This window comes from Triticum dicoccoides, chromosome 5B (assembly GCF_002162155.2).
Source record: "Triticum dicoccoides isolate Atlit2015 ecotype Zavitan chromosome 5B, WEW_v2.0, whole genome shotgun sequence".
Lineage (NCBI taxonomy): Eukaryota > Viridiplantae > Streptophyta > Magnoliopsida > Poales > Poaceae > Triticum > Triticum dicoccoides.
This window is the reverse complement of record NC_041389.1, coordinates 146,386,661-146,399,966: the sequence shown is the minus strand read 5'-3', so window position 1 is coordinate 146,399,966 and position 13,306 is coordinate 146,386,661.

Genomic DNA, 13,306 nt, shown 5'->3' with positions numbered 1-13,306 from the left:
CGGCCGACTTAAACTTCATTACCGGCTCATGCTCTATGGTTGGCTTTTTCAAAGACGTCATATCTGTCGGGTCAACATTGTCCTTGTAGAACTTCAATTCTTCTGTCACACAAACGGATTCAGCATAAGCAGCATCGCCTTCCTCACATTCCAAGGCTATCTTCCTACTCCCATGCACTGTGATGGTGCCTTTATGACCCGGCATCTTGAGCTGCAAATAAACATAACACGGCCTCACCATGAAATTGGCATAAGCCGGCCGCCCAAAGAGGGCGTGATACGGGGTTCTGATTTTGACCACCTCAAAGTTTAGCTTCTCCGCCCTAGAATCATGTTCATCTCCAAAGGCCACTTCCAGCTCAATCTTACCCACTGGGTATGCCGACTTACCAGGAACCACTCCATGAAAAACAGTGTTGGAAGTCTTGAGATTTTTGTTAGTCAAACCCATGCGGCGGAAGGTCTCATAATAAAGGATATTAATCATGCTGCCTTCGTCCATGAGCACTTCAGTGAACTTGTATCCATCAACCCGAGGTGCTACCACCAAGGCCAAGTGACCCGGATTATCGACCCGGGGAGGGCAATCCTCCCTACTCCATAGAATATGCTGCTCAGACCATCTCAAATAAGGAGGAACTGCCGGCTCAATAGCGTTCACAGCCCTCTTATGAAACTTCTGGTCTCGTTTACACAAACTGGTGGTAAAACACATGATACTGCCCACTATTCAGTTGCTTTGGATGGCTATGGTATCCACCCTGCTGCTGTTGCTGCTGACCACCCTGGCCAGATTGCTGGTTATTACCACCTTGATTACCCTGAGAGTTGTGGAAATTGGAATTTGAACCGCCGCCCTGGCCATGAAACCCGCCGCCACCTGAGCCGCCGCCCTGCCCGTGATTACCGTCGAACATGTTGGAATTCTTGAAAGCCTTCATGATTGTATAGTCCTTCCATAAATGAGTGGCCGGCATCTGCTCAATGCCATGCCTTGGACATGGATCATTTAGTAACTGCTCAAGCGTTGGGCTTGACCCGCCGGACCGGGGAGGTGGTCTCCCCTTACGTTGTTGATTGTTACCCTGTGCATTGGTGTTAGCCACAAATTCCAAGCTACCATCAGCCTTACGTTTATTACCTCCTTGATTTGCCGGGTTGTACTAAGGGCCCTTGCCGTTGCCATTCTTCTTTCCCTTCCCAGTCTTTTCATCATCAGAATCAGGATCCTTTGTACAGTCAGAGCGGCGTACTTGACCAGAGCCGCCATCAACGTACCCATATCATTGCAATCGCACTTGAGCCGCCCAAGCTTCATCTTCAGAGGCTAAGAACGGAAATTTTTCTCCAACATTAAGACTACAGAGCCGGCATTCCTCTTATCAGACGAATGTATTATGGCTTTGACCCGGCGCACCCAATGGGGTGTGGACTCGCCCTCCTCCTGCTTGCAACTAGTCAAATCCACAATTGACATGGGCTGCTTGCATGTATCCTTGAAGTTCTTAATGAACCAGGCTTTTAACTCCGCCCATGAATTGATTGAATTAGGTGGCAGTCCTTTCAACCAGGTGTGGGCGGTCCCATCCAGCATCATGGTGAAGTATTTGGTCATCGCAGCGTCACTAACCTTCAGTAATTCCATAGACATCTCGTAGCTTTCAATCCATGCCCCAGGCTATAAGTCGGCTGTATAATTAGGCACCTTCCTAGGTCCCTTGAAATCCTTGGGCAAACGCTCGTTACATAGAGCCGGCACCAGACATGGGACACCTCCGGTCCTAGTGGCCACGCCTGCCTCAATAGAAAAAGTCGTCGGATAAACCGGATAAGGCCGGTAAGCCGTCAGCTGAGCCGCCTGCTCAGCCGCCCGCTGCGCCTCTTGACGTATTCTATCCTGATCCACCAAGTTAAAGGCTCCATTGCACGCCGGGTCATGCCCGCCTGGCTGGCTACGGCACCGAGCGTTGCTTAAAACAGCTGCCGAGTCCATGTGCCTGCTATAACTCGGGCTCCGGCTTGGACGAGGGGTTGAATGAATCATGTCCTGGCTATATGAATATGCCTCCTATTGTGCTAAAGCTGTCTAAAGACGTTCTCTGACCCTGCGGGTTTCAACCGCCGTCGGAGAGTCACCCTCCACCGAGAGAGCCGCCAGTCATGCCGCCACAGCGTTCATGTTCTCCAACGGGTTAGAATAATGACCCGGTGGTGTTGGTATATACTGAGGTGGAGCAGTATTCATGCGGGGAGGCCCCATCACCTGTGGTTGAACTGGCGTCCCTACCCCAGGTGCCGCAACTCGGTCTAACTCTGGCGGGTTACTGGGCCCTGCACCGGGTGTATGGAAAAGGTTTCGAGGATCATAAACCCGAGGGAGCCGAGACTGAGTCTTCCGTTATCTTCTCCTCATGACCTCATTGGACACGTTCTGATCCTGCATGGGCCGGAAAGTCTGCGCCTGAATCCGCTGAGCCTGAGCATCCAGAGCCGCCCGCTCTATGGTCATTCTGACATCCTCCGCTGCCAGATCTTCCTTAGCCTGCGCTATATCTAGTTTCAACTACGCCACTTCCGCATCATGTTGAGCTTGATCCGCTGGGTTGACCATGGCGGTTAACAGAGCGGTCATTTTATCCGTACGATCCATCAGCACCTGAGCCGGTGAGTGCAAAGGGCCTCCTGCCCCTGCTACTGCTGACCCAGAGGTTATTGCTGCTGCAGTTGTGGAGTCTTGAATAGGTTGCGTGCCGGCCATGAAGATTCTGACCCTGCTCGGCGGCTCAAGGAGATTCAAAATGCTGCTGCCATTGGAACAGCCCCCAAGCCCGCCGTCTTGCCGTTGATACAACGAATCCGTCTTGCCTGTGGACGACTCACCATCAGAATAGATGGCCGTCTCACTTCCAGATGCAGATCCTTTAGAGAGTCCTCCATGGATACATCCCACGAAGGCATGCTTCACAGCAGGCAGAGCCCGGGCGGGTCTCACACGCTGAGCCGTCTCAACAAGGTCGGTGCAAATGTCTGGCTTAGGGCCCGACTCGCCAATCTTGCCGATGAAGACGTGGATTCCGACGAAGGGGACCCGGTACCCGTACTCAATTGAGCCGGCGTCGGGGCCCCAGCCTACGTCGTCATTGTAGAGCTTTCCGCGACGACTCTTGGTCATCCGGCCCACATCGTATCCCTTGAGCCCTTCGAAGCTGCCCTTCAAGAACTCAAATCCACCGTGCGCTGGCCCAACGGTGGGCGCCAGCTGTCGTGGAATTGTCACATTAGATGTCCTAGTGAAAGGACTTAGTCGTGGAGCCATCGCAACTAGGAAGCTTAAAGGGGTTAATCGGGACAAAGGACATGAGGTTTATACTGGTTCAGCCCCTTACAGTGAAGGTAAAAGCCTACGATCCAGTTTTGAGTGGGATTGCTTATGACTCGATAACTAGGGAGAAGAATCGCTTGACCTAGCTCTCGATCTGATGTTTCTTGCCCTGAACCACTGCCGGGTCGTCCCTTTATATATATAGAGATCAACGCCCAGCGGCTCCCCGGCCGGCTCATAAACAATGTCCGGCTCGGTCTCTTAACTATTCTTGCCTTACAATACAAGTTACGTACATATGGAGGTTTATCACTACGGGCCTTAAGTCGCTTCTGGGCTTTGGGCCCTTAACTGAACCGCCATCTTCAACCTTGGTCTTGGGCTTCATGAATACTTGTAGGTATGGGCGGGTCATACTAATAGTTATATCCCCAACAGTTCCCAGACAGAAAATAAAGTTTATTCCTTTTTCCACCATACTTTCACATTCCATGGCTAACCAAATCCACGGGTGTTGTCCATACCAACACTTCCCAAGGACTTTATTATTGGACAACATAAAGTGAATTCACATTTCATTTCGGGATTGGGCATCCCTAATACCTTTGTCGTACTCTTGTGCAATGACAAGTGAATAAACACTCATCTTGATAATAACACATCTAGCATGGAAAAAAATCAGCTACCCCCTACCGTTTCACGAGTGGTACGAACACACAAAAGAGAAATTTATTTTGACATTTCCATATGGCACATACAAATTTGCTTAGAACGGCAAAAGAACACCGCATATAGGTAGGTATAGTGGACTCATATGGCAAAACTAGGTTTAAGGATTTTGGATGCACAAGTAGTGATCATACTTAGTGCAAGTGAAGGCTAGCAAAAGATTGGGAAGCATCACCGAGAAACAAAAAATCTCATAAGCGAGTGATGTTTTCTTGAACTACGTTGGTATTTCCCCAAAGAGGAAAGGATGATGCAGCACAACAACCGTAGGTATTTTCCTCGGTGATGAGACAAGGGTTATCGAACCAGTAGGAGAACCACACAACACCACGTAAACAACTCCTACACACAAAGAACAACTACTTGCAACGCGACGTGTTAAAGGGGTTGTCAATCCCTTTCGGGTAACGGCGCCAGAAATTGGCACGTGGACGGGAGAAAGTTGTAATAGATTGATAGATGCAAATAAAAACATATAAAATTCAGCGAGGTATTTTTGGGGTTTTGGATTAATAGATCTGAAAATAAAAGCAAAGAGAAATAGATCTCGAAGGCAAATATAATAAGGGAGAGACCCGGGGGCCGTAGATTTCACTAGTGGCTTCTCTCGAGAAAAATAGCATACGGTGGGTAAAAAAATTACTGTTGGGTAATTGATAGAACTTCAAATAATTATGATGATATCCAGCCAATGATCATTATATAGGCATCACCTCCAAGATTAGTAGACTGACTCCTGCCTGCATCTACTACTATTACTCCACACATCGATCGCTATCCAGCATGCATCTAGTGTATTATGTTCATGGAGACACGGAGTAATGCAGTAAGAACGATGACATGATGTAGACAAGATCTATTTATGTAGAAATAGACCCCCATCTTGTTATCCTTAATAGCAAGGATACATACGTGTCGGTTCCCCTTCAGTCACTGGGATCAAGCACCGTAAGATCGAACCCATCACAAAGCACCTCTTCCCGTGGCAAGAAAAATCGATCTAGTTGGCCTAACTAAACCAAAGATTCAAAGAAGAAATACGAGGCTATAAGTAATCATGCATATAAGAGATCAAAAGACTCAAATAACTTTCATGGATAAAAACATAGATCTGATCATAAACTCAAAGTTCATCGGATCCCAACAAACACACCGCAAAAAGACTTACATCCTATGGATCTCCAAGAGACCATTGTATTGATAATCAAGAGAGAGAGAGAGAGAGAGAGAGTGAGAGAGAGAGAGGAAGCCATCTAGCTAATAACTACGGACCCGTAGGTCTACAAAGAACTACTCACGCATCATCGGAGAGGCACCAATGGAAGTGGTGAACCCCTCCATGACGGTGTCTAGATTAAATCTGGTGGTTCTGGAACTTGCGGTGGCTGGAATTGATTTTCATCGTCTTCCCTAGGGTTTCTAGAATATTGGGGTATTTATAGAGCAAAGAGGCGGTGCGGGAGACCACCGAGGTGGGCACAACCCACCTGGGCGCGCCTGGGCCCTAGGCACCCCCTGGTGGGTTGTCCTCCCCTCGGAGCTCCCCTCAGGTACTTTCTTAGCCCAACAGGTGACTTCTGGTCCAGAAAAAATCCACAAAAAGTTTTGCTGCATTTGGACTCCGTTTGATATTGATTTCTTGCGAAGTAAAAACAAGCAAAAACAGCAACTGGCACTAGGCACTATGTCAATAGGTTAGTTCCAAAAAATGATATAAAGTTGCTATAAAATGATTGTAAAACATCCAAGAATGATAGTATAACAGCATAGAACAATAAAAAATTATAGATACATTGGAGACGTATCAACGAGCATTAACCGTTACTAACACCGAATAATGCACCACAAGTAGGATGTAATTTCATTGCGTAACTATTGACTTTCGTGCTTGCATAGGGAATCACAAACCTTAACACCAATATTCTTACTAAAACATAATTACTCATTAACATGACTCACATATCACTATCAACATATCGCAAAACTATTACAAAAAATCAAGTTTGTTTTGTCCAATGATCTTCATGAAAGTTTTTATTTTATCCCCCTTGAATATCTATCACTTTGGGACTAATTTCATATGTTGCTATTAATATCTCAAACAAATCTAAGTGAAGAACATGAGCATAAAAATTTCTTTTCTCAAAATAATTTAAGTGAAGCATGAGAGAATTTATTAAAAAAATTACTAACTCTCAAATAAATCTAAGTGAAGCATGAGAGAATTTCTTCAAAAATACAAAAGCACACCATGCTCAAAAAGATATAAGTGAAGCACCAGAGCAATTCCATAGCTCATACAGATTTAAGTGAAGCATAGAGAGTAATTCTAACAAGTCATAGCATAATTTTGGCTCCCTCAAATAGGTGTGTCCAGCAAGGATAGTTGACACAAAATAAAAAGCAAAACAAGCAAAGACTCATATAATACAAGACGCTCCAAGCAAAACTCATGATATGTGATGAATAAAATATAGCTCCAAGTAAAATACCGATGATCGCTAGAAGAAAGAGGGGATGCCACTCGGGCATCCCCAAGCTTAGTTGCTTGATTCTCTTTTAGATAATAGCTTGGGATGCCATGTGCATCCCCAAGCTTAGGCTCTTCTTACTCCTCATTCCTTCATCCATCGTTATCTCACCCAAAACTTCAAATCAATCATATAAAACTCAACAAAACCTTCGTGAGATCCGTTAGTATAACAAAGCAAATCACTACTCTAAGTATTGTTGCAAACCCATTCATATTTTATTTTTGAATTATATCTACTGTATTTCAACTTTGCTATAGCTTATACCTTCCAATACAAACCATACATTCATCGAAATAAGCACACAACGCAAAGAAAACAGAATCTGTCAAAAACAGAACAGTCTGTAGTAATCAGGGAACTTCTTATACTTCTATAACTCCAAAAATTCTGAAACATTAGGACAACATGGGAAATTTGTATATCAATCTTGTGTCAAAAATTCAGAGCAAAATCACGTTTCTGCGGTTTATGCAAATTATTTTACTGGGCGCAAAAGTTTCTGTTTTTCAACAAGTTCAAAGCAACTATCACCCAACATGATCCCAAAGGCTTTGCTTGGAACAAAGACTAACTAAAATACAAAAAACACAATCATAACAGAGGCATAATTGTGCAAACACTCAAGAACAGAAAGAAAAAGACAAAAATAAATTTTATTCATTGGGTTGCCTCCCAACAAGCGCTATCATTTTATGCCCCTAGCAAGGCATAATGCAAAGATCTAAGTGTTGTCATCTTTGTTTCTAGATCCATAAGATGCCCTCATGATTGATTCATATGATGGCTTATTCTTGTTCTAGGGAAGTGTTACATACCCTTCCTTATTGGAAACTGAAATTTAATATTGCCTTCTTTCATATCAATCACGACACCAATAGTACGTAAAAATGATCTACCAAGAATAATTGGACAAGAAGGATTGCAATCAATATCAAGAACAATAAAATCTATGGGCACATAATTCCAATTTTCAAGAATGATAACATCATTAATTCTTCCTGTTGGGGATATAGCTATTGGTATGACCCGCCCGGGAGGGGCCGGGTTATACTTACAAATATTCTTGAAGCCCAAGTCCCAGGATAGAGATGGCGGTTCAGTTAAGGGCCCAAAGCCCAGAGGCGACTTAAGGCCCGTAGTGATAAACCGCCATGTATGCGTGACTTGTATTGTAAGGCAAGAGTAGTTAAGAGACCGAGCCGGACATTGTTTATGAGTTGGCCGGGACTCTGTAGGCCGCAGGGCGTCGACCTCTGTATATAAAGGGACGACCCGGCGGCGGATCAGGACAAGTAACATCAACTCGAGAGCTAGGACAAATGATTCGCTCCCTGGTGATCGAGACATAAGCAATCCCACTCAAAACTGGATCGTAGGCTTTTACCTTCACTGTAAGGGGCCGAACCAGTATAAACCTCGTGTCCTTTGTCCCGATTAACCCCTTTAAGTTTCCTAGTTGCGATGGCTCCATGACTAAGTCCTTTCACTAGGACATCTGCCGTGACAATTCCACGACAGTTGGCGCCCGCCGTGGGGCCAGCGCACAGTGGATTTGAGTTCTTGAAGGGCAGCTTCGAAGGGCTCAAGGGATACGCTATGGGTCGGATGACCAAGAGTCATTGTGGCAAGCTCTACATCAACGACGCAGGCTGGGGCCCCGACAGTGGCTCAATTGAGTACGGGTACCGGGTCCCCTTCGGTGGAATTCATGTCTTCATCGGCAAGATCGGTGAGCCGGGCCCTGAGTCGGACATCTGCACCGACCTCGTCGAAATGGCTCAGCGTGCGAGACCCGCCCGGGCTCCGCCTACTGTGAAGCGTGCCTTCATGGAATGCATCCATGGAGGGCTCTCTGAAGGATCTGCATCTGACGGTGAGACGACCATCTACTCTGATGGCGAGTCATCCACATGTGAGACAGATTCATTGTATCAACTGCAAGATGGTGGGCTTGGGGGCTGTTCCTATGGCAGTAGTATTCCGGATTGCCTCGAGCCGCCGAGCAGGGTCAGAATCTTCATGGGTGGCACACAACCTATCCAAGACTCCGCAACTGCGGCGGCCATGACCTCCGGGTCAGCAGCAGCCGGGCAGGAGGACTTGTGCGCTCGCTGGCTCAGGTGTTGATGGATCTCACAGATAAGCTGACCGCTCTGTTAACCGCCGTGGTCAACCTGGTGGATCAAGCTCGACATGATGCGGAAGTGGCACAGTTAAAATTGGATATGGTGCAGGCTAAGGAAGACCTAGCAGCGGAAGATGTCAGGATAACCGCAGAGCGGGCAACTCTGGATGCTCAGGCTCAGCGGATTCAGGCACAGACTTTCCGGCTCACGCAAGATCAGAACGCGTCTAATGAGGTCATGAGGAGAAGACATCAGAAGACTCAGTCTCGATTCCCTTCGGTTTATGATCCTCGAAACCTCTTTCACACACCTGGTGCCGGGCCCAGTAACCCGCCGTGGCTCTCCTCGCGTACTGAGGCAGACCAGGTTTCAACACCCGGGGTCGGGGTTCCAGTTTAGCCACAGGTGATGGGGCCTCCCCGCGTGAATACTACTCCACCTCAGTATGTACCAACACCTCTGGGTCACTATTCTAACACGTTGGAGAACATGATCGCGGCGGCGGCACGGCTGGCCGCTCTCCCAATTGATGGCGGCTCTCCAGCGGCGGTTGAAACCCGCCGGGTCAGAGAACTTCTTCAGATGGCCTTAGCACAACAGGAGGCGTACTCATACAGCCGGGACAGGATCCACTCAACCCCTCGTCCAAGCCGAAGCCCGAGTTATAGCAAGCACATGGACTCAGCGGTTGTCTCAAGTAATGTCCGGCGTCGTAACCAGCCAGACGGGCATGACCCGGCGCGCCATGGAGCCTTTAACTTGGTAGATCAAGACAGAATACGTCAAGAGGCTGAGCGGGCGACTTAGTAGGCGGCTGAGCAGGCGGCTCAGCTGACGGCTTACCAGTCGTATCCAGTTTATCCGACGACTTCTATCGGGGCAGGTGTGGCCACCAGGACCCAAGGTGTCCCCTGTCTAGTACCGGCTCTACGTAATGAGCGTTTGCCCAAGGATTTTAAGGGACCTAGGAAAGTTCCGAACTACACGGCCGACTTACAGCCCGGGGCATGGATTGAAAGTTACGAGATGGCTATGGAATTATTGGAGGTCGGTGATGCTGTGATGGCCAAGTACTTTACCATGATGTTGGATGGGACCGCCCGCACTTGGTTGAAAGGCCTACCACCTAATTTAATCAGTTCATGGGCGGAGCTAAAAGCCTGGTTCGTCCAGAATTTCAAGGATATGTCCAAGCAACCCATGTCAATTGTGGATTTGACGAATTGCAAGCAAGAGGAGGGCGAGTCTACGACCCATTGGGTGCGCCGGGTTAAAGCCATAATACATTCATCTGATAAGATGGATGCCGGCTCTGCAGTCTTAATGTTGGAGAAAAATTGCCGTTTTTTTGCCTCTAAAACAAAAGCTGGGGCGTCTCAAGCGCGATTGTAATGATATGGGCACGCTGATGGCGGCTCTGGTCAAGTACGCTGACTCTGATAGTACCAAGGATCCCGAGTCTGATGATGAAAAGACAGGGAAGGGAAAGAAGAACGGCAATGGCAAGGGCCCTCAGCATAACCCGGCAAATCAAGGAGGTAATAAACGTAAGGCTGATGGTAGTTTGGATTTTGTGGCTAACACTAGTGCGCAGGGTAACAACCAACGGCGTAAGGGGAGACCACCTCCCCGGTCTGGCGGGTCAGGCCCCGCACTTGAGCAGTTATTGAACGAGCCCTGTCCAAGGCACGACACTCAGCAGAAGCCGGCTACCCATCTATGGAAGGACTGTACGATCATGAAGGCCTTCAAAAATTCCAACATGTTCGATGGTAACAATGGGCAGGGCGGCGGCTCAGGTGGCGGCGGTTTTCATGGCCCCGGCAGCGGTTCAAATCCCAATTTTCAAAATTCTCAAGGCAATCAAGGTGGATATAACCAACAATCTGGCCAGGGTGGTAAGAAACAACATCAAGGCAGATACCAAAGCCATCCAAAGCAGCTGAATAGTGGGCAATATCGTGTGTTTACCACCAGTTTATGCAAACGAGACCAGAAGCTTCATAAGAGGGTTGTGAATACTGTTGAGCCGGCAGTTCCTCGTTATTTGAGATGGTCTGAACAACCTATTCTATGGAGTAGGGAAGATCACCCTCCTCGGGTTGATAATCCAGGTCACTTAGCTTTGGTGGTGGCCCCTCAGGTGGGTCGATATAAATTCACCAAGGTACTCATGGATGGAGGTAGCAGCATCAACATCCTCTATTATGAGACCTTCCGTCGCATGGGGTTAACTAATAAAAACCTTAAGCAGTCCAACACTATTTTCCATGGCGTCGTGCCCGGTAAGTCGGCATATCGAGTCGGTAAGATCGAATTGGAGGTAGCCTTTGGGGATGAATATGACTCCAGGGCCGAGAAATTGATGTTTGAAGTAGTCAAGATCAAGAGCCCATATCATGCTCTGTTTGGGCGGCCGGCTTATGCCAAGTTCATGGCACGGCCGTGTTATGTGTATTTGCAGCTCAAGATGCCGGGTCATAAGGGAACCATCACGGTGCATGGAAGCCGGAAGGTAGCCTTGGAATGTGAAGAAGGCGACCCGCGTCTTATGCTGAGTCGGTCTATGCAACAAAAGAGTTAAAATTCTACAAGGACAATGTTGATCTGGCGGATATGACTTCTTTGAAAAAGACAACCACAGAACATGAGTCGTTCATGAAGTTTAAGTCGGCCGATGATACTAAGCTTGTTGACTTTGTTCCAGGCGACTCATCCAAGCAGTTCAGTATCAGTGCTAATTTGGATCCCAAATAGGAAAGTGCGCTCATCGAGTTCGTCCGTGAGAACCGGGACATCTTTGCATGGAAACCTTCTGACATGCCGGGTGTACCGAGAGAACTCGTTGAGCACACACTTAATATCGATCCAAAGTTTAAGCCGGTCAAGCAGTTTCTTCGGCGGTTCAATGAGGAGAGGCGGAAGGCCATTGGTGAGGAGGTAGCCAGGCTCTTAGCAGCTGGGTTCATCATTGAAGTTTTTCATCCAGAGTGGTTGGCTAACCCGGTGCTCGTGCTTAAGAAAAACGGCACGTGGCGTATGTGTGTGGATTACACGGATTTAAACAAGGCTTGTCAAGCTGATCCCTTTGCTCTCCCTCGTATTGGTCAAATCATTGATGCTATGGCGGGTTGCGAGCGTTTGAGTTTTTTGGATGCTTACTCTGGTTATCATCGGATCAAGATGGCAGTTAAGGACTAGGAGAAGACGGTGTTCATTACTCCGTTTGGAGCCTAATGCTATGTATCAATGCCTTTTGGGTTCAAGAGTGCCCAGGCGACTTACCAGCGGTGTGTGCAGAATTGTCTTCATAATCAAATTGGGCGCAATGTTCATGCTTATGTGGACGACATAGTGGCGAAATCCAGAGAGAAGGAGACCTTCATAGATGATCTAAAGGAAACCTTTGACAATCTTCGGGTTTACAAGATGATGCTTAACCCGGCCAAGTGTGTTTTTGGTGTGCATGCAGGCAAGCTTTTGGGTTTCTGGTTTCTAACAGGGCATCGAGGCTAACCCGGAGAAGATCAAGGCCATCACCTCTCTGCTAAACCGGCGTCTATCAATGATGTTCAGCGTTTGGCGGGTCGTATCTCTGCTTTAAGTCGGTTCATAAGCCGGTTAGGCGATAAGGTCATACCACTGTATCAAATGATGAAAAAGACGGATAACTTCGTCTGGAGTGACGCTGCCAACACTGCTTTTGAAGATTTGAAGAGACAGCTGGTTGAGCCGCCGGTTCTTGCTGCTCCCATTGATAAGGAGCCCTTATTATTATATGTGGCTTCTAACACGTGTGCCGTCAGCATGGCCATTGTGGTGGAACGCAAGGAGGTAGGCAAGGAACACCCGGTTCAGCAGCCGGTTTACTATATTAGCGAGGTGCTTATTGAGTCCAAGCAACGGTATCCGCATTGGCAGAAGCTCGTTTATGGGGTGTTCATGGCAAGCCGGAAGCTTAAGCAATATTTCCTAGGCCAACCCATCACTGTGGTTAGTTCTGCTCCTTTGGGGGATATCATTCAAAATAGAGAGGCCACAGGACGAGTTGCCAAGTGGGCCATTGAGCTTGGGCCTCATGGTTTAAAGTATTTGCCACGCACTGCTATCAAATCTCAAGCGCTAGTGGATTTCATCAATGATTGGACAGAAATGCAGATGCCTAAAGAAAAGCCGGACAACACATATTGGACTATTCATTTTGACGGATCCAGGCAATTGGAGGGCTCGGGGGCTGGAGTCGTTTTAGCTTCCCCTCGAGGTGACAAATTGTATTATGTGCTACGGTTGATGTTTCCCTGCACTAACAATGCAGCTGAGTACGAAGCCTTACTCCACGGTCTCCGGATGGCTAAGGAGATGAGCTTAAGCTGGGTAAGGTGTTTCGGCGACTCGGATTTGGTAGCTCAACAGGTATCAGGCAAGTGGGATTCTAAGGATCCTCTCATGGTGGCTTATCGCCGTGAAGTCGACGCCATTGCTGTACACTTCAAGGGTTATCAAGTGGAGCGCATTGACCGCAGAAAGAACGAGGCGGTTGATGCTTTAAGCCGACTGGGCTCTCATTGTAAGCCGGTGCCGCCTAATACTTTCTT